This window comes from Saccopteryx leptura, chromosome 3 (genome assembly GCF_036850995.1).
Source record: "Saccopteryx leptura isolate mSacLep1 chromosome 3, mSacLep1_pri_phased_curated, whole genome shotgun sequence".
Taxonomy (NCBI): Eukaryota; Metazoa; Chordata; class Mammalia; order Chiroptera; family Emballonuridae; genus Saccopteryx; species Saccopteryx leptura.
In genome coordinates, this window is record NC_089505.1 from 333,258,564 (window position 1) to 333,279,926 (window position 21,363).

Here is a 21,363-nt window from a genome sequence, read left to right on the forward strand (position 1 = left end):
TCTGAATATTTCACTTGCATGAAATAATGCACTCAGTATGTGGTCTTTTGTGGATGGCTTTTTTTTCATGTAGCATAATATTTTCCAGGTTCATCCCTGTCATAGCATGTATCAGTATTTAATTCATTTTTATTGCTGAATAATAATCCATTTTATAGATATACACATTTTATTTATCCCTTTATTAGTTGGTGAACATTAGTTTTTTTCATACCTTTTTGCTATTATGAATAATGATATAAAAATTAATGCATAAGGTTTCATGTGGACATATGTTTCATTTCCCTTGGATATATCATGGGGTAGAATTGCTGAGTCATATGGTTACTCATGTTTAACTTCATGAGGAACTGCCAGACTTTTCAAAAGTGGCTATACAACATCACATTACCATTAATGTAGTCTTATTTTTTATTTATACTTGCCAACACTAGTTATTATCAGTCTTTTCAGTTATAGCCATTCCAGCGGGTATGAACTGATATCTCTTGTGTCTTTGATTTACATTTTTCTAATGACTAATGATGTTAAGCATACATCTATATTTTTATTGGCAATTTTTATATCTTCTTTAGAGAAATATATATTCAAATGCTTTGCCAAATTTTTAATATTATGGGCTATTTGACTATTTTTTACAGAATTGTAAAGCTCTTTATGTATATGGATACATGACACTTATCAGATTATAATTTATTAATGTTCTCTCCAATTATATGATTTGTTTTTGAATTTTTTTTTTTTAAAATATTTTTATTTTATTTATTCATTTTTAGAGAGGAGAGAGAGAGAGACAGAGAGAGAGATGAGAGAGAGACACAGAGAGAGAGAAGGGGGGAGGAGCTGGAAGCATCAACTCCCATATGTGCCTTGACTAGGCAAGCCCAGGGTTTCAAACCAGAGACCTCAGCATTTCCAGGTCGATGTTTTATCCACTGTGCCACCACAGGTCAGGCTTGAATTTTCTTGATGGTAATATTTGCTGCAGAAAAGTCTTTAATTTTGATTTAATACAATTTACTTAAATTTTCTATTGTTGCTAGTGCTTTTGCTATCATATATAGGAAACCTTGCCTAAACCAAGATCACAAAGATTTATTTTTATTTTTTATTCTGTGAGTTTTATAGTTTTAATGCTTACATTTGGGTCTTTGAGCTAACTTCTGTATGTTGTGTGTAGTAGGGATCCAACTTCATTTTTTTGCATGTGGTAATTGAATGGTCTCGACATTGTCTTTTGAAAAGACTATTTTCCCCCCACTGAATCGAGTGTATTAAATTAATTGATTTTTAGTTAGACCAACATTGCATTTCTGTATAAATTCTACTTAGTTATGGTGCCTAATCTTTTATATATTACTGAATACATTTTGCTAATATTTTGTTGAATAGTTTTACATTTATATTCATAAGGGGTATTGGTGTGTAGTTTTATATTTTTCTGAGATCTCTGACTGGTTTGTTATCAGGATAATTCTGACCTCAAAGAATCAGTCAGAAACTACTACCTTGTTTTCTCATTTGTTTGTTTGTTTTTTGAAGAGTTTGTAAAAGATTGGCATTAATTGTTTTAAGTTTGTGGTAGAGTTCATCAGTGAAGCCCTCTGGTCCTAAGCTTTCCTTTGTGAGAAGATTAATTATTAATTCAATATTTTTTCCTGCTTTAGATTTATTTAAATTTTCTATTTTTTCTTGACTCAGTTTTAGTAGATTATGTCTTTCTAGGGATTTATTCATTTTATGTAACTTATGTATTTTGTTGGATAAAGTTATTTATATGATTTCCTTATAATTATTTTCATTTTTGTGAAGATAGGGATCCCAATTACTGTTAGCTATCATTTGCTTTCAGCCTGAAGAGCTCCCTTTACTTATATTTTTAAAGCAGATCTGCTAGCAGCAAATTATATAGGCTTCAATCTTTTATTTTGTTATGTAATCTTTATTCTTGAATTATATACTTTCAGTGGCTATGAGATTTTTGGTTGATAGTTTTTTACTTCCTAACAATGGAAAGTCATTTTATTGTCTTCTGGCCTCCATTTTTATGATGAGAATTCAGCTTTAAATGTTATTGGGATTTCCTTGTATTTAATGTCATTTTCTCTTACTGATTTCAAGATTTTTTTTTCTTTTTAGTTTTCAGCATTTTGACTCTGATATTCCAATGTGTGGATCTCTTTGATTTTATCTTACATTGAGATTGTTGAGCTTTATGGATGCGTAACTAATGTTTTTCATTAACTTGGGAAGTTTTCAGCTAGTCTGTGAATATTTTTATGCCTTTTTTGTTGTTCTCTTCTTCTGGTACTTCCATTATAAATATTTTGGTGCAGTTAATGATGTCCCACATTTCTCTGAAACTCTGCTCAGTCTCTCCCCTCCCCCACATGTTCTTCAGAATGTATAACCTCTATCAATATATTATCAAGATCATTGATTTTTTTTCTGCTAGCTCAAATATGCTATTGAGCCCCTCTACTGAATTTTTCTTTTTTATTTATAATTTTCAGCTCCAGAATTTCCATTTGGTTTGTTTTATAATTTCCATCTCTTTACAGATACTCTTTATTTAATGAAAGATTGTGATGATACCTTCTTTAGTTCTTTAATAATGGTTTATGGTTTTCTTTAGCTCCTTGTATATAATATAACTGTTTGAAGCCTTTATCTGATATATTTGCTAACTAAGCCCCCTCAAAAACTGTTTCTATTGTCTACTTTTATTCTGTGTATAAGTTATACTTTATTGTGTCTTTTCATGCTTCATGTTTTTTTGTAGAAAACTGAAAAGTTTGTATAATATATTCTTACAAGTCTAGGTACTAATTCTTCTGTATTCACTGCCTCCTCACCACTGGAGGTTGATGTATTTCTTCTTTGTTTTGTTCTTTATTTGTTTAATGACTTGGTTGTACTAAACCTGTGAAGTCTATTTCTCCCACAGTGTACAGGTTCTGTTGTCCCTGTTCAGAGTGCTTTTATTTTCCCTTATTTTTACTTTTAGTCCAGCTTCCTAAGAGTCACTGCTAGGTCTGCATAAGCCACTTATTGGTCAACACTCGCACTTCAGTTCTTTTAGCAAGTTATATTTTTACTCTTTACTACCGGGTATTTATGTATGTTGGGGTCTATTATTAAAGCTTAGGGAGTTTATGTTTTTGCTCCAAGTTCAGCCAGGGTCTGGTAGCTTGGAAATTCCCTCTTGAATTAATCTTTAGAGGGCACAGCCTAGGGCATCTACATGGTTATCTTCCCTGTTAGTATACATGTGATTGTATTATTAACCTTAACTTTATAGTAATTTCCCCTGGGTCAGAATAGTTTATTTTGTAGCCAGTGTTTGGTCAGAGGTTTTGCTTAAGCCTTTTATTCCAGTGAGGCTTTTTTCCTTTGCTGATGGATCTGTGTACAGCTTGAGAGTGTTTTCAAGTCTTATCCATGTTCTGCTTTAATTTTTCCCAAGTAGAAACTTGTACATAGGCTTTCCAATTGCTGTGATTCCCAAGAGGGATTCTCTTGGTTGTTTATTTCCCTAATTCTTTCTGTTAAACCTGTCAATACTCTGACATTTTGCTTATTTCTAGCAATATCATGAAACTACCAACAATCTCTTAATTGCGTTCTACTAAGCTTGCCATTATTTTCAACAATGCCCTTATACACTGCTCACAGAAATTAAGAGTGATGTCCCTTAATTTTTGTGAGCAGTATACATGAAATTCTCAATGTTTTGCTCCAAATAAAGTCACTACTTGGATAAGAATTGAAAAGTTATTTATCCTCCTCCCCTGCTTCTTTGCTGGGAGAACTTCTGAGCTACCTTTTCAGGAGGTAGGCACATAGGTAGTGGCCTGCTTCTCTAACAGTGAAATCTCTAGCAGGTGCTAGGCATGGAGGGTGGTATCTCCTGATCTTCTCAGCTTACCTCTCCCAGTGTAAAACCAGTGGCTGAGAGTGGGTTAAGACAGGGATGATCAGAGCCCCACTATTCTTGGTGCTACTTGGGGTAGGGTTTTTATAATATGAGTAGAGACTAAGTTGAAGAAATCAGACTTCAGTCCTTTCGAAGCAGAGTTCCCATAATAGAGTTTCTGTAACATGGAGCTGGGAATTAAAGAAGAATACAGGTCATGCCCAAATGCTACAAATTCTCATTATTCTAACTCAGATTTAGTAGGTTTTCTTGAGTAAATGTTTCTCCATTCGTATGCCCTGACCACAATTTTGAGAGGCTTTAAGTGATTTTTAAAAAATAATTTTTCTGATTGCAGAGGAGAGGCAGCCAAGATGGCAGAGTGCTGAAGGAGAAGCCAGTTTGTGCTGAGTTTGTGTAGAGAGAAGGAGATGGGGAACAGAGGGAATTGTGAATTAATTGAGCAATGCAGTGATGGATACGAGAAAAGTACAAAATACAGAAGAGAGAAAGAAGATGGCAACAGAGTAGCCAGATGCACAGACTCCCAGCTCACACCACCAAACTGGATTACAAATTAATTTAGGAACAGTCATCATGAAAAACCAACTTTGGACTAAAAAAACAGGTCTCAAAAACCAAGGAGCAAAGGAGAATCCATACTGATCCTGGTAGGGAGTGCAGGGGTGTGGTGGGGGCTCCCCTGCTTTCAGGAGTGAGGGGAGGCTGAGGCTGAGAGCTGAGAAGGGCTCTCATTACAAGGAGAGAGACCCTGAGAGATGTGGGCCCTCAGTCTCAGAACTGGAGACCCAGCTTAGAAATCCAGGGACTGGAGGAGACAGACAGAAAGCATTGAGAGGGAGAAAGAGCAAAGTTCTCTATGTGGGAAGCAGTGGGGGTGATGGGCAGAGGAATGCCTGAGTTGACCTGAGAAGCTGACTCATCCAATGTGGAGGTGGCCATAGATGGGGGAGGTGTTGATCCCTCCACACAGGACAAACCTAAAGTGGTTATGGGTGACCCACCTCCAGAAAGCTCTACAGCTCCAATCAGTGCAAAAGACACAGCTGAAAGCAGGAAGTGGGGTGGACGGGTAGTAACTCAGGTCTCCAGGGAGATCTGAGATACACCTCCCCCTACTGAAGCTCAGAAAGTGCCCACCCCTAGAGAGCAGCTGGCAGAACCCACCTTCAGATTCTCAGAGGTCACACCCACTGTGTTCCTGGGTACAGTTTCAAATAAAGCCCCCGCTGAGATCTGTAAACAAGCCTAGCACTGAGTTAAGTAAAGTGAAAGCAAACAAATCAAGACTTCAAAGTGGCTCTACTAGGTAAGGAGACCACAACTGGAACAAGCCTGCAAGCCACATACAGAATCAATGGGAAAACAGAGAAACATAAGTCATATGATTCAACAAGACAAATCCTCAGAAAAAGATCTGGATGAAACAGAAGTAGTCAAATTACTGGATGCAGAGTATAAAATAATGATTGTTGGGATGCTTAAAGATCTCAAAGCTACAATGGATGGACTTAATGAACATCTCAATAAAGAAATAGTAAGCATCAAAAGGACATGGAAATCATAAAGAAGAACCTGACAGAAATGACAAACACAATATTGAAATGAAGACTACACTAGAAGGAACTAAAAACAGGCTGGATGAAGCAGAGGATCGAATCAGCAACTTAGAGGACATGATAAGCAAAATCACAGAAGCAGAACAGCAAAAAAGAAAAGAAGATCACAAAGTTGGAGGAAAGTCTAAGAGAACTCAGTGACGACATCAAGAGAAACAATATCTGCATAATAGGGGTTCCTGAAGGAGAAAAGAAAAAAGAAGGTATAGAGAACCTGTTTGTAGAAATTATAGCTAAAAATTTTCCTAAATTGATGCAGGAAAGAGTCACACAGCTTCAAGAAGCAGAGAGAACCCCATTAAAAAAGAACCCAAAGAAACCCAAACCAAGACACATCATAATCAAAATACCAAAGCTAAGAGATAAAGAATTCTAAAAACTATAATAGAAATACAGTCAATCACCTACAAAGGAACCCCCATAAGGATGACATCCAATTTTCAACAGAAATACTTGAGGCTAGAAGGGAATGGCAAGAAATATTCAAAGTAATGCAAAAGAAAAAACCTACAACCAAGACTTCTTTATCCAGCAAGACAATCACTTAACTGAATGAGAAATAAAGAGCTTCTTAGACAAAAATAAACTCAAGGAATTCATTACAACTAAACCAATGCTACAAGAAATGTTAAGGGGCAAGGTGTAGACAAAACAAAGCAGGAAAAAAAATCTAGCAAAAGAGGAATGTAGATTTAAAGAAAAAAAAATGGCAATAAACAAGTACATATCAATAATCTGAAATATAAATGGATTAAATGCTCCAATGAAAAGATAAAGGGTAGTTGCATGGATAAGAATACAGGACCTGTACATGTGCTGTCTACAAGAGACTCACCTTAAAACAAAAAATGCACATAGACTGAAGATAAAAGGATGAAAAAAAATATTTCATGCAAATGGAAATGAAAAAAAAAGCTGGGGTAGCAATACTTATATCTGACAAAATAGACTTTAAAACAAAAGCAATAGTAAGGGATAAAGAAGGTCACTACATAATGATAAAGGGAGCAAGCCAACAGGAAGAGATAACCATTTTAAATATCTATGCACCTAACATAGGAACACCTAAATATTGATACATAAAGCAGACTTTGATGGACATAAAGGGTGAGATCAACAGCAATACTATAATAGTAAGGGCTTTCAATGCCCCACTAACATCACTGGATAGATCCTCAAGAAAGAAAATTAACAAAGAAACAACAGAATTAAGGGACGTACTAGATCAACTGGATTTAATAGATAACTTCAGAACCTTTCACCCTAAAGCAGCAGAATATACATTCTTTTCAAGTGTGTATGGCACATTCTCTAGGATAGACCAAATATTAGGGCATAAAATGAGTCTCAACAAATTTAAGAAGATTGAAATCATATCAAGCATCTTCTCTGACTGCAATGGCATGAAACTAGAAATCAACTACAATAGAAAAACTGAAAAACACTCAAATACTCGGAAACTAAACAGCATATTATTAAATAACGAATGGGTCAACAATGAGATCAAGGAAGAAATGAAAAATTTCCTTGAAACAAATTAAAATGAGTATTCAACAACTCAAAATCTGTGGGACACAGCTAAAGCAGTTCTGACAGGGAAGTTCATAGCATTACAGACATACCTTAAGAAGCTAGAAAAAGCTCAAATAAACAACTTAACTGTGCAACTAAAAAAACTAGAAAAAGAACAGCAAGTAAAGCCTAGAGAAAGTAGAAAGAAGGAAATAATAAAAATCAGAGCAGAAATAAATGACATAGAGACTAAAAAAAATAGAAGATCAATGAAACCAAAGCTTGTTCTTTGAAAAGGTAAACAAGATCAATGAACCCTTAGCCAGACTCACCAAGAAAAAAAAAGAGAAAGGACTCAAATAAATAAAATTAGAAATGAGGGTGGAGAAGTAATAACTGACATAGCAGAAATACAAAAGATTGTAAAAAAATACTATGAAGAACTGTATGCCAAAAAATTAGACAACTTAGGTAAAATGGACAAATTCCTTGAAAAATATCATGTTTCAAAAATCAATCTGGAAGAATCAGAAAACCTAAATAGACCAATTACAACAAATGAGATCAAAACAGTTATAAAAAAACACAACAAACAAAAGTCCTGGGCCAGATGGCTTCACAGCCAAATTCTACCAAACGTTCAAAGAAGAACTAATTCCTATCCTTCTCAAGCTATTTCAAAAAATTCAAGAGAGAAAACTTCCAAGCTCCTTTTATGAGGCAAACATAATTCTGATTCCAAAACCAGGCAAAGACAACACAAAGAAAGAAAACTATAGGCTAATATCCTTGATGAATTTAGATGCTAAAATCCTCAATAAAATATTAGCATACTATATCCAGCAATACATGAAAAAATTCATACATCATGATCAAGTGGGATTTATTCTGGGAGGCAAGGCTGGTACAATATTTGCATATCAATCAATGTGATTCATCATATAAACAAAAGGAAGGAAAAAAACAACATGATAATATCAAGAAATGCAGAAAAAGCATTTGATAAAATTCAGCACCCATTTATAATCAAAATTCTCAGTAAAGTGGGAATACAGGGAACATACCTCAACATGATAAAGGCCATCTATGACAGACCCACAGCCAACATCATTCTTAATGCGCAAAAGTTAAAAGCAATCCCATTAAGATCAGGAACAAAGCAGAGTGCCTCCTTTCACTACTCTTATTCAATATAGTTCTGGAAGTCCTAGCCACAGCAAGCAGACAGGAAGAAGAATAAAAAGGCATCCAAATTGGAAAAGAAGAAGTAAAACTATCATTATTTGCTGATGATATGATATTGTACATAGAAAACCCTAAAGTTGCAGTAAAAAATCTATTGGACCTAATAAATGAATTCAGCAAGGTGGCAGGATATAAAATTAATACACAGAAATCAAAGGCATTGTTATACACCAACAGTGATCTGTCTGAAAGAGAAATTAAGAAAACAATTCCCTTTATTATAGCAACAATAACAACAAAAAATAAAGACCTAGGAGTAAATTTAACCAAGGAGGATAAGACTTGTACTTGGAAATTATAAAATATTGATAAAAGAAATCAAGGAAGATACAAACAAGTGGAAGCATATACCGTGTTCATGGTTAGGAAGAAGAAACCTCATTAAAATGTCCATATTACCCAAACAATTTATAAATTTAAAATGCAATTCCTATTAAAATACCAATGACATACTTCAAAGATATAGAACAAATATTCCAAAAATTCATATGGAATCCAAAAAGAACACAAATAGCCTCTGCAATCTTGAAAAAGATGAATGAAGTGGGTGCTATCACACTTCCTGATGTCAAGTTATAATTCAAGGCTATTGTACTCAAAACAGCTTGGTACTGTCATAAGAACAGGCATATAGATCAATGGAACAGAACTGAGAACCCAGAAATAAACCCACACCTTTATGGACAATTGATATTTGACAAGAGTGGTAATAGCATACAATGGAGTAAAGACAGTCTCTTTAACAAATGGTGTTGGGAAAATTGGACAGCTACCTGCAAAAAAATAAAACTAGACCACTAAATTACACTATTCACTAAAATAAACTTAAAATGGATAAAACTTAAATGTAAGTCATGAAACCATAAGCATCCTGGAGGAAAACATAGGCAATAAGCTCTCTGATACCACTCGCAGCAATGCATTTGCTGATTTATCTCCATGGGCAAGGGAAATAAAGGACAAAAGAAACAAATGGAACTACATCAAACTAAAAAGCTTTTGCACAGCTAAAGACAATATGAACAAAATAAAAAGGCAAACCACACAATGGGAGAACATATTCAACAATACATCTGATAATGGGTTAGTAACCAAAATTTATAAAGAACTTCTAAAACTCAACACCAGGAAGATCAACAATCCAATCAAAAATGGGCAAATACATGAATAGACACTTCTCCAAAGAGGACATACATATGGCCAATACACATATAAAAAATGCTCAACATTACTAATCATTAGAGAAATACAAATTAAAACCACAATGAGATATCACCTCGCACTAGTCAGAACGGTGCTCATCAACAAAATAACACAGAATACGTGGGAATGAGGATGTGGAGAAAAGAACCCTCCTGCACTGCTGGTGGGAATGCAGACTGGTACATCCACTGTGGAAAACAGAATGGAGATTCCTCAAAAAATTAAAAATGAAACTGCCTTTTGACCCAGCTATCCCACTTTTAGGAATATATCCCAAGAACACCACATCAATGATTCAAAAGGAAAAATGCACCCCCATGTTTACGGCAGCATTGTTTACAGTAGCCAAGATCTGGAAAGAATCTAAGTGTTCCTCAGTGGACCAGTGGATTAAGAAGTTATGGTACATATACACAATGGAATACTATGGGGCCATGAAAAAGAAGGAAATATTACTTTTTGTCACAACATGGATGGACCTGGAAACTGTTAAGTGAAATAAGCCAGGCAGAGAAATAAGAGTATTATATGACCTCATTTATTTGAGGAATTCAATGAACAATGTGAAGTGAGGAACGGAATTGCGACAGCAGCGGGATCAAAGGGTCCAGAGGGAAAGCAGACAGAGGGAAAGGGAATGATAGGATGATAGGATGGGATGAGAGCAGAAAAGCAAATCTGGGAGGGTCTAGGGAGGGCATTACAGGAAAGGGGACAGTGGGTATGTCCTGGGGAACATGGGGGAGGGAAGGATGTATTCAGGGGGACACTAGAATCTATGTAAATACAATAAATCAAAAATAAATAAATAAATAAAATAAAAAATAACTTTTCCCAGTTAAATGTTTTATAGGCAATATCTACCAAGTTTCTCACTCTACCGTTCTGGAAGTACCATTGCAATGACCAGTTTTGATCTCTCTGAGACTATATGAATATGTGGCAGAATCCCTTAGCCTGAGCTGTATAGTGTCAACCAGGAGTTTTGTTCAATTGTCTTCTGTTACACAACAATCTGTTAAACTAAGGCATGAACAACTGTCAACTCCAGAGTTTGTGCTTTCAGTCACTAGACTATATTGCCTCACATACAAATATTTTTATGTTATTTCAATTTATAAGATTTCCCTTTCAGACATCTGTCTGAAGCAGATCTGTCTCAAAATCTGTTGATATCTGTACTGTGATGGCATAATGTATTGGTGTTTGTATTTTTTTTTATGTTTTCTCATTTCTGTTTATCTTCATTTTTAATTCTGTAGCTGGGACTGCTCTTCTCTGGCTATCTGCCTGGTGTTGATAACTAAGCCAAATTACTGATTGCTCCTGGGGCCTTCAAAACCCAGGAAAAGTGAATTTTACTCACTGGAAACTATTGTGTTGTTCTAACATTCATTTTCACTCCACTCTTCATTCCCTGGGGCTCAAAGTAGTTAAATGGTTGTCTGGCAACTGGACTATTTGAAGCTCTGAGGATACTGAGAGTTAAGCTGGACCAGGTGTGGAAATATTCCCTCAGGAGGTAATGTGAAATCAGCATAAAGGGACTTGACTACCATGCAGAGCTCATCTCCAAGGAAACCCATGATATAGCCTTGGTATAGCCACCAACTACTTATGACTTTGGTACAGTCATTTAATCTCTATGGATCTTAATTATGTCACCTGTAAAATGAGAGTTGGCTGGAATATGAATCTGTCAGGTTTCTTCCAGATTGAAAAGGGTGTGATCTTTATGAGAATTCACAAGGACTCAATGAAACCACTGTTCATAAGAGCAGAATTCTCCCAGGTGTACGCTACAGAGCAGATTGTTTATGTAACCAAAGATAACTTTTCAAGTCTAGACTTGAATATTATAGTATGTATTAGTTTATTCGTGTCAGAGTTAGGGCTCTGTGAGCTATCTGTGAAGAATTAGAAGAAGACAGATATGCAAGCATGTCAAGTAAGATGAAATGTTGAGCAAAATTTAGTCTTTAGAATTAAGACAGGAAAAGTTTAAAGTCCAGACAGTACTGAAATAACACAGCAGACATCAGATTTAAATGGACCCAGTCAAAGAGTGAGAACCAGCAGCCTAACTGAGGAGAGGTTTACATATGGACAAGAAAAAGAAACTTGGGCAGAATATTGTTGCTCTTCTTCAGCACACATAACTTTGTTGATCTTTTCTAAACCCAACACAGCAAGTCACTAAGTACTTAATTAATCCTCTGTGGAGACTGGCATCCCTATAGAGGTACTGGGATTTCCCAAAATAGTATATGTTACAAGCTAGGTGTTTTCTATTAGTTTGGGAACCCATGTGGACTTGCCTACATCTTACCCATTTCTCTCTCCTCAGTTCACCTACTGCTATACTCAGTCAAGAGTAGTTATTCATTCATGTTTGAGGAATAGTGCACTTTTTAAGGTAGCTTTTTCTTTAGAGTGTTAGTCACTTGTAATAATGAAAAAAATAGTGCTTCGTTCTACAAACTGATGATGTTGCTGACCCATTGTCATTTGCTTAGATTATTTCTGATTATAAAATTAATACCTGCTCATTATAGAAAGTATGTACATAAATATAAAAACAATAAAATCATCTGTGATCTTTCCCTCCAGAGTAATTCCTAACATTTAAAATTTTTCCTTTAATATTTCTATATGCATTCATGTTTTTATTATACAAATTTGAGATTTAACTGTATGCCATATATCACAAACATTTGCCACATACTAATAAATATCATTTGAAATAAATTTTAATGGTTACAAAATTTAAATATACAATTAATATAATCAAAGCTCTATTAGAATCTAGATTACTACCGTCTTTTGTTTTTTTCTCCTATTTAAAATAACATGGCTATAAAATTCTATAGTACAGATATACTAATAGATATTTAAATGAGAGACTTTTATGGTTTCCATAAATATCAGAAAAGGAGGATTGACTAGAATAATGTAAGTCTTAAGAGGATTGTAAAAAATAGTTTTGAAATTACTCCTGTAGATATAAAAAATGTCAATGAAATTCTTAGAAACCATTTTTTCTGCCTTAATATTTTTAATTACTTAAGATGTAATATAGTAGAATATGTAACATTTTATCATATAAATTATTTATAATACAGTGCAAATAATTATTTAAAAATATAATATTAATATTGATACTTTTAGACTCGATACATTTTATTATTTTCCAAAAAGATTGTACACATCTACTCTACTATCAGCAATGTATTTTAATGTTCTAATCTCTGCACCTTCAGCTACATGGGCTATTTTCCCAAATCTGCCAATTTAATGGGCTAACATGATATTTCACTATTATTTTACTTTGTATTTCTTTGCTTATTGATGAGGTTAATATTTTCATAGGGTTGTTGGTTACTTGCATTTTTCTTTTTAAAATTATCTGTGAGCCTGACCTGTGGTGGTGCAGTGGATAAAGCGTCGACCTGGAAATGCTGAGGTCGCCGGTTCGAAACCCTGGGCTTGCCTGGTCAAGGCACATATGGGAGTCGATGCTTCCAGCTTCTCCCCACCTTCTCTCTCTGTCTCTCTCTCCTCTCTCTCTCCCTCTCTGTCGCTCTCTCTCCCTTTCTCTCTCCTCTCTAAAATGAATAAATAAAAATAAAATAAAATTATCTGTGAATATTTCTTGCCCATTTTTCTATTGGTGCTTTCTTTAATGATTTTCTAGGATGCACAGAAACTCATCACATAAAGATTTAAATTTTGATTGTTGTTTGATTCAAATTGAGATGGTTTGTATTGACTCATTGCCTCCTTCTTAAAATCTTAGTTATTTCTCATTCTTGAGTAGGACTGGCTGGCTGTCAAGTACAGTTAAAAGATGATAAAACAGCAAAGTTGACTGACCCGTGCTCCCTCTGCTGTCTAAGTACTCTAGGAAACTAAGTTCTTTAGCTCAGATTACTTAGACTTTGGAACACCAACCTCATGTTCCATGGTTCACAGATTGGTAGGCGATTTGCTTTTGAAACTGCATTTACAAACTTAAGGTCCCAGTCTAGCTAGATTGGATTTGGAGCTCTGCACACTGCTCAGTACTACTGCTGGTTCATGTTAAAGTTTGTGTGCCTCATGACTGTTCTTTATGGAAATGATTTCAGAGTGGAGGAAGAAGAGCACTAGACTGGGCCTAATGTGTAGAGTTGACTAATAGTTGGTGTTCAACTACCATTTGAAACTTTAACTGGTTGAAAGTTAAAGCAGGCCCTGGACGGTTGGCTCAGTGGTAGAGCATCGGCCTGGCATGCGGAAGTTCGATTCCCGGCCAGGGGAGGCGCCCATCTGCTTCTCCACCCCTCCCCCTCTCCTTCCTCTCTGTCTCTCTCTTCCCCTCCCGCAGCCGAGGCTCCATTGGAGCAAAAAGATGGCCCAGGCGCTGGGGATGGCTCCTTGGCCTCTGCCCCAGGCGCTAGAGTGGCTTTGGTCATGACAGAGTGACACCTTGGATGGGCAGAGCATCGCCCCCTGGTGGGCATGCTGGGTGGATCCCTGTCGGGCGCATGTGAGAGTCTGTCTGACTGCCTCCCAGTTTCCAGCTTCAGAAAAATGCAAAAAAAAAAGAAAGTTAAAGCAGACATGGGGATAGGATAGGATCTTAAATGGTTTACAGAATCATTGGTAATGCTAATGATGCAGATTTTAATATGCTTTTCAGGAATGAATTTGAAAACCATTCTGTAGAATGAGGCCACCCAGACTGCTATCGCCTTTCCTAGATTAAGCAATGGCCTTTATCGGAAAGCTCCTGTAGAAAATCCAGACATTTTCATAATTGGCTTGTCTCTGAAACAGTGGGAGCAGGAGAAAACAGCTTCCACCTAATTTCTACCTTCCAGTTCTTGTTTAAAAGCATAAAATTGGTTATGCTTAAATTCCTTTAGAACCCTCATGTAGGAAGCCCTAAAGCTGTAATTTTTAGTCTTTTTAGACAGAAAGGCACATTTAAAGGAGGTTGGAATGGATCTTGAGTGTCAGCTGTTGATATCCAACACAGTACTCATTTTATTATGCCTCTTAATAACAATGATATGACTATTTTACATAAATAAATAAACAAGTAAGTAAAAAAGAAAGATAGTCATTGCTTATTTAGTACAGGTAACATCACCAATAGCAATTTGATCCTCTGTAACTAATGGATATTAGTGAGTTTAATAGAACTAAAAAGAATATAAGGAGAGTAATCATGAAATGAAATGGTGGTATATCTCCCTGAGCAGATAGAGATTGAAGAAAAATGTCCTAAATAATCATCAAGTTTGCCATGTAAATGAAACTGGGTTCTCCTTATCTTTTCTACTGTTTCCCCCTTATCTATTGGCATGCTTCTCTTTCTTAGGTCTCATCTTAAATTCTGGTATTTTCAAGGGTTTCTGCCTATAAACAATATCCTTAAGTAATATGATTCAGTCCCATGGCTTTAAACACCAACTACATATTTATGACTTCTAAGTGTCCATATATGCCCCTGATTTCTATCTGTATTTCCAAGAACTACTAGATGTTCTGTGAGACCCCAAACTCAGCATCTTGTCTCTCTTGTTCCGTATCTTTATTAATAATATTAACATCCACCCTAGCACCCATACTCAGAATTCTAATGTATGATTAGGTACCTTGCTTTCATGTTTTTTTCCTCTGTGTGCAATACTCATTTTTAAGAATTTAGCTCAAATATCTCCTCCTCTATGGAGACTTTTGCAGTGCTTGCTTATTCCCAAAGAAGTATTGACCACTTCCTCCTTGCTGCTTTTCCTATACTTTATACATGCTTATATCAAAAGCATTTCTCTACTAGATAATAAGCCTCTTTGAATCAGAGGTCCCAGTTTCAGTGGTTCTCTACTGAGGGCAGTTTTGCTCCCCAGGGGAAATTTGACAATGTTTAGACAAAATTTTGATGGTCATACTGAGAAAGGGTGCTTTTTTCTATTAGTGGGCAGTGAACAAGAATACTGCTAAATATCCCACAATGTACATTGCAGGCCTCCTCTCTCCCCTCAACAAATAATTGTCTGTTCTAAAATGCCAGTAGTGCTGTAGTCAAGAAATTCTGCCCTCGTCATTAGCATAGTGTCTCATACCCAGAAAAGTTTCAAGAAATATTTGTTGAAGAATATCTTCCTATTTATTTTGTTCCAACATTCAATTGGTCACCAAGCTTTCTGTCACATGAAACTTCTTTTCCCCTCCTTGCTGTCACATCTGAGTTCAGGACCTAGCATTACCTGCCTACAGTGTTATAATCATCTCCTAAATGGTCTTCCTGAGTCCAGTCTCATTTTAATCAATTTCCATACCGCTGCTTCAACTGTCTGTAAATTATAAATCTCATTATGTCACTCTCTTTCTTAGGTTATTTCCATTGTTCATGGTATAGTTTAAATTCCTATGGTTTTTAAAAAAGTGACCCCTGGCTGTTTCTAGGCTTATGTTTAAATTTTGCCTGACCACACACTTTCTTATGCCTCAGTCACAGGAGCCTAACTGCTATTGCCTTGACATCTTCATACCTACTTGCTTTAAAAGTTGCTTCTTGTACCTCAGCTAACCAAACCCTAACCCTAATCCAGCACAACCCTTCTCTGCTTATAGAATTCCTACTCATTTTTAAAGACTCATTTAAAATGAATCTTTTTTCTAAGGTCTTTTTTTTCTATGACAGGAGAGAGATACACAGACTTCCGAAAGAGCCCCAACTAACCCACCTGGCAACCCAGTGTCTGGGGCCATTGTTCACATTTGAGCTATTTTTAGCACATGAGGATGACACACTTGGACCAACCAAACTTTCCTCAGCACCGGGGCCATGCTCAAATCAATTGAGCCACTGTCTGCAGGAAGGGGAGAGGGAGAGAAAGGGGAGAGGGAGGGAAGAGAAGCAGATGGTCACTTCTCTTGTGTTCTTTGACTGGGAATTAAACCCAGGATGTCCATATGCTGGGCCTACGTTCTATCCACTGTGCCAGCCAACCAGGGCCTTTTCTAAGGTCTTTTGTGAACACAAAACTAAATAAACTTGGTTTTTTTATTTCTATTCTCATAGCAGTTTGTTTGCCTATATTATATAATGGCCATACTTTATTTATTTTTTAATTTTTTTATTGATTTTAATTTATTGTGTTTACATAGATTCTAGTGTTGCCCTGAATGCATCCCCCTCCCCCGTATTCCCCTCAACATCTCACTTGCCCCCCTCTGCATAGCACCCTCCCCCCTTCCCTTCAGGTTTATCCTATCCTCTCATCCCCCTTCCCTCTGTCTTCTTTTCCTCTGGTCCCTTTGACCCCTCCTCTGTCTCAGTTCCGTTCCTCAGTTCACATTGTTCATTCGATTCCTCAAATGAGTGAGGTCATATGATATTTTTCTTTCTCTGCTTGGCTTATTTCACTCAACATAATAGTTTCCAGGTCCATCCATGTTGTCACAAAAGGTAAGATTTCCTTTTTTTCATGGCCCCATAGTATTCCATTGTATATATGTATCACAGCTTTTTAATCCACTCATCCACTGACAGACACTTGGGCTGTTTCCAGATCTTCACTATTGTAATCAATGCTGCCATAAACATAGGAATGCATTTCTCCTTTTGAAACAGTGCTATGGTGTTCTTGGGGTATATTCCTAAAAGCGGTATAGCTGGGACAAAAGGCAGTTCAATTTTCAGTTTTTTGAGGAATCTCCATACTGTTTTCCATAGTGGCTGCACCAGTTCGCATTCCCACCAGTAGTGCAGGAGGGTTCCCTTTTCTCCATATCCTTGCCAGCACTTATTCTGTGTTGGTTTGTTGATGAGTGCCATTCTGACTGATGTGAGGTAATATCTCATTATGGTTTTAATTTGCATTTTTCTAATGATTAGTGATGTTGAGCATTTTTTCATATGAATGGCCACACTTTATTATAGTTTGATAATAATGTTTATTTATGATTGTTCACATGGTTATTTCTTCTGAGAAACTATGGGGTAAAATTTCAGGGTAAAAGTCCTACCTTACTTGTGTTTGTATGTCTTTTCGTACTGGTGCCTGGTATGTCAAAGATCCATATTAAATATTGATTTGATGGGTAAATTGTGAGACATAGCACACATTTAAAAAGAATATGTTAAAACTCATACATATTAAAACAAGGTTCCTTTAGCCCCGTGTCATTTGCAGAGGCCTTTTGTACTTGTATATCCAAGCAATGTTTTAGTTTGCATCTGAAGTGAAGGCACATAAAAAGGAAGAGGATAAATGAACTTCAATCAAATCATGATTAGGCTGTTCATCATAGTCTATTCTTTCTGAAAACTTAAGCAGCATGGATTGGAAAGTCTGGAAAGTTTCAGCTCAAGCTTATTCCACACTCTCACTGTATTCATTTTGTAAGAATCTAAAAGAGCCTTCTTACATACTCCTAGCACAACCACCAAAGGAAGACATTCTATAGCCAATACTTTCAATTTATTTCTGTGTGCTAATTTTACTCACAAGCTCTCATATCAGATAATCAGTTACTTACACTTGTCTTCTCCTCCTTTGGTCTCATCAGGGAAATAGAATGTGCACTGTTCTTTTTCTTTTTCAGGGTTTAATCTTTGTCTGATATCTAATCGCACTCTGAACAGAAGCGCTCTAGAAAGCCTGAATCCACAGGTGATACTTGAAATTTGGAGGTACAGGATCAGCTGAAGGATCTGATTCCAAAGTGTCAGAGGTTGCAAATTTCCTCTCTTTGCATTGAGTCAGGAGTGGGAATGAGGAGGAAGGGAACAAAGGAATTCAGATTTCCTAGTGAGTACCTATTCTAAGCTAGTCATTGTGCAGATTATTTTACCTACACTATCTTTTTTGGATGGGGATCACTCTTTATTTATTTATTTATTTATTTTTTTTGTATTTTTCTGAAGCTAGAAACTGGGAGAGACAGTGAGACAGACTCCCGCTTGCGCCCAACTGGGATCCACCTGGCACGCCCACCAGGGGCAACGCTCTGCCCACCAGGGGGCGATGCTCTGCCCCTTCGGGGCATTGCTCTGCCGCAACCAGAGCCACTCTAGCGCCTGGGGCAGAGGCCAAGGAGCCATCCCCAGTGCCCGGGCCATCTTTGCTCCAATGGAGCCTTGGCTGCGGGAGGGGAAGAGAGAGACAGAGAGGAAGGAGGGGGGGGTGGAGAAGCAGATGGGCGCTTCTCCTATGTGCCCTGGCTGAAAATCGAACCCGGGTCCCCCGCATGCCAGGCCGACGCTCTACCGCTGAGCCAACCTGCCAGGGCCGGGGATCACTCTTTACAAATGCCAGGCTGTGGGTGGTTTAGTGCTTTATTGGTCACAGAGCTAATATGTGGTATAGTCTTGCCCCAAGTCATAGCTTCCCAATTGCCTTTGCTCTTCACCTTGCCTCATGGTGGACCTTTCTGCCTACATTTCTCTGGTATTACCATTTCCCACTTGGCTACTTCTTCAAGAATAGGGTCACCACATCTCTCTCCTATATGCCTTCACATCTCACACAAAGCCAACTTAAAAAACACAAACCTTAAGAAATAAAACATTGCAGAATTTGATTGCATCATAATTAAGAATATCTGTTTAATGAAGGATACCATGAACAAAGCTGTTATACAGATGGCAAACTGGGAGAAGATATTACACTGTCTAACATTGCTATGAGATTAATATGTAGACTATGAAATATTGAACATTAAAAAAAGGCAATAACCCTATTAGAAAAATGGACAAAAATCTCTGAATAAATTATTTAAAGGAGAGAAGCCTAAAACATAACAAGTATATACAGAGATCTCAACTCCTTACAATCAGAACAATGTAAATTTTTTAAAATAACAAGGTTATTTTACAGAAGAGGTATAAAATGTATTGTAGGGGCAGTAAGCACATAGAAATTTATAAAATGTAAAATCTTTACTTTTACTTATATGTTTTTAGTTTTCATGTAATGTGCAAGGTGCGGCAAAAGTAGGTTTACAGTTGTGAGTACACAAAAGAGTTTATTCTTGTATTGTTGTTTATTAATTATCATATTATTTTCTATATGAACAACTGTAAACCTAATTTTTCCACTCTATATAGCTTTGTCATTGTTATTGTCTTAGTTTCAAAGCTTCTGGAGGCAGGGATGATATATTTTTATTTGCTTTGTATAGCCAGCAGTATAGTCCAACCTTTAGATCACACTAGTAATAATCCAAGTTTATTTTATGAAGAATCTCTCAGGAAGAGGTTTTCTATGAAATTCTAAAAGTAAAAATTATGTTCCTAGGAGACTTGATGATGAAATTATATAGGTTGATAAAAACCCAGGTATCCTGTTTAATAAACACCCTTATCCAGATCACATTGTATCTTTGCCTTCCCTTTAGCTGATCTCTCTGACTCCTTTTTCCTAACAAAATATCATTGGTTAATAATTCCAGGTTTTTGATAACTGATTCTGTGGGTAAATGTAAGAAATATATTCATTAATCAAAAAGTTATAATTATTGAGCTTAATCATGTAGAACTAGAAAATTTAGATAATTCTTCTCAATAGTTGTGATTATTTATCTTTATTTCTCTTTCTCTTTGCTGTTTGCTCTCCCTTTCTCTGTGTCTTTTTCTCTGTAACTCTTTCTACTATTTCTGCCTTTCTCTCTAGTCCTCTCTTTATCTCACTCTTTCTTTTGGGCTCTTTCATTGTTTTAGACTCTGTGTCCTTGTCTTGGTCTCTTTTTATTTTCCACCCCGGTTTATGGTTTTGTAACCTCACAAATAATCTAAGGCTGATGTATTTACAGATATGTCAAGTTATTGCTCTAGTTTTAATTGCAACTTCTCTTCCTTAGTCTGTGAAAGTTCTCTTTGACAGCCTCATTGTATTCTTAGAATTACAGTCACTTGAAGCAAGCTGGTAAGAACATATTTTGTACTCTTACTGTAGTAAAGAAACATTTTTGTGATGTATTTCACATTGAAAATGGTTTCCTAAGAGTGAGTGCCATTTGATGGCTCTTGGGAAAATGCATCAATAATATCAATAATTTGAAGACATCAATTTCTCCAAGAAAACTCATAGGCCAAGGCCTTAATGGGACTGTATATGTTCCTGATTTTGTTTGTTTTGAAAAATTGCATGTAAAATTTCCAGGAAGTTTATATCATCAAATTAAAACTTTTTTTCTCCTGAGGGAAAAATAGATAAAATCTGCCTTCTTTAGAAATTGTGGCTTAGGGGTTTTAGACCAATGACTAGTAAATGTATCAAATGCCCAAGACCTGATTAACAATGTGGGTTGTGGGTTGCATCCCTGGCTGGTGGATGCTCAGTGGATAGAGCATCGGCCAGGTATCTGTTCCTTCCAGGTTCCATTCCCAGTCAGAACACACAGGAGAAGTGACTCTCTGATTCTTAGCCTTCCTTCTCCCCCTTCTGTCCCTCTTCCCCTCCCACAGCCAGTGGCTCAGTTGTTTCCAGCATGGCTCCGGGTACTCAGGATAGATTAGTTGCTCCCAGTGCCTAAGCCTTAGGTGCTAAAAAAACAAAACAAAACTCAGTACTTGAGCCCCCCAGACAGGGCTGGTTGGGGCATATGCAGGAGTCTGCCTTACTATCTCCCCTCTTCTCACCTAAAAAACAAAACAAAACAACCCCAAAAGAATGTGGGCTGCAAATAAATCACCAGGACCAGATGATATCTACCCAATGTTTCTGGAGGAACTTGAGGGTAAAATTATTAAATCTTATTTAAATTGTGTTTAGCCCTTGCTATTTGCCTCTGTGTCCAAAACTTACCAGGTTTTTCATGAGAACATGTTCCATAGGAATTCTTCTAAGAAGA

General features: G+C 36.6%; 1 protein-coding gene across 1 annotated transcript in view; it reads left to right on the forward strand.

Moving 5' to 3' along the window:
* Positions 1–21,363, forward strand: part of CPQ (carboxypeptidase Q) — a 576,439-nt gene that overhangs the window by 108,025 nt on the left and 447,051 nt on the right. The gene's annotated exons all lie outside the window — the stretch shown is intronic.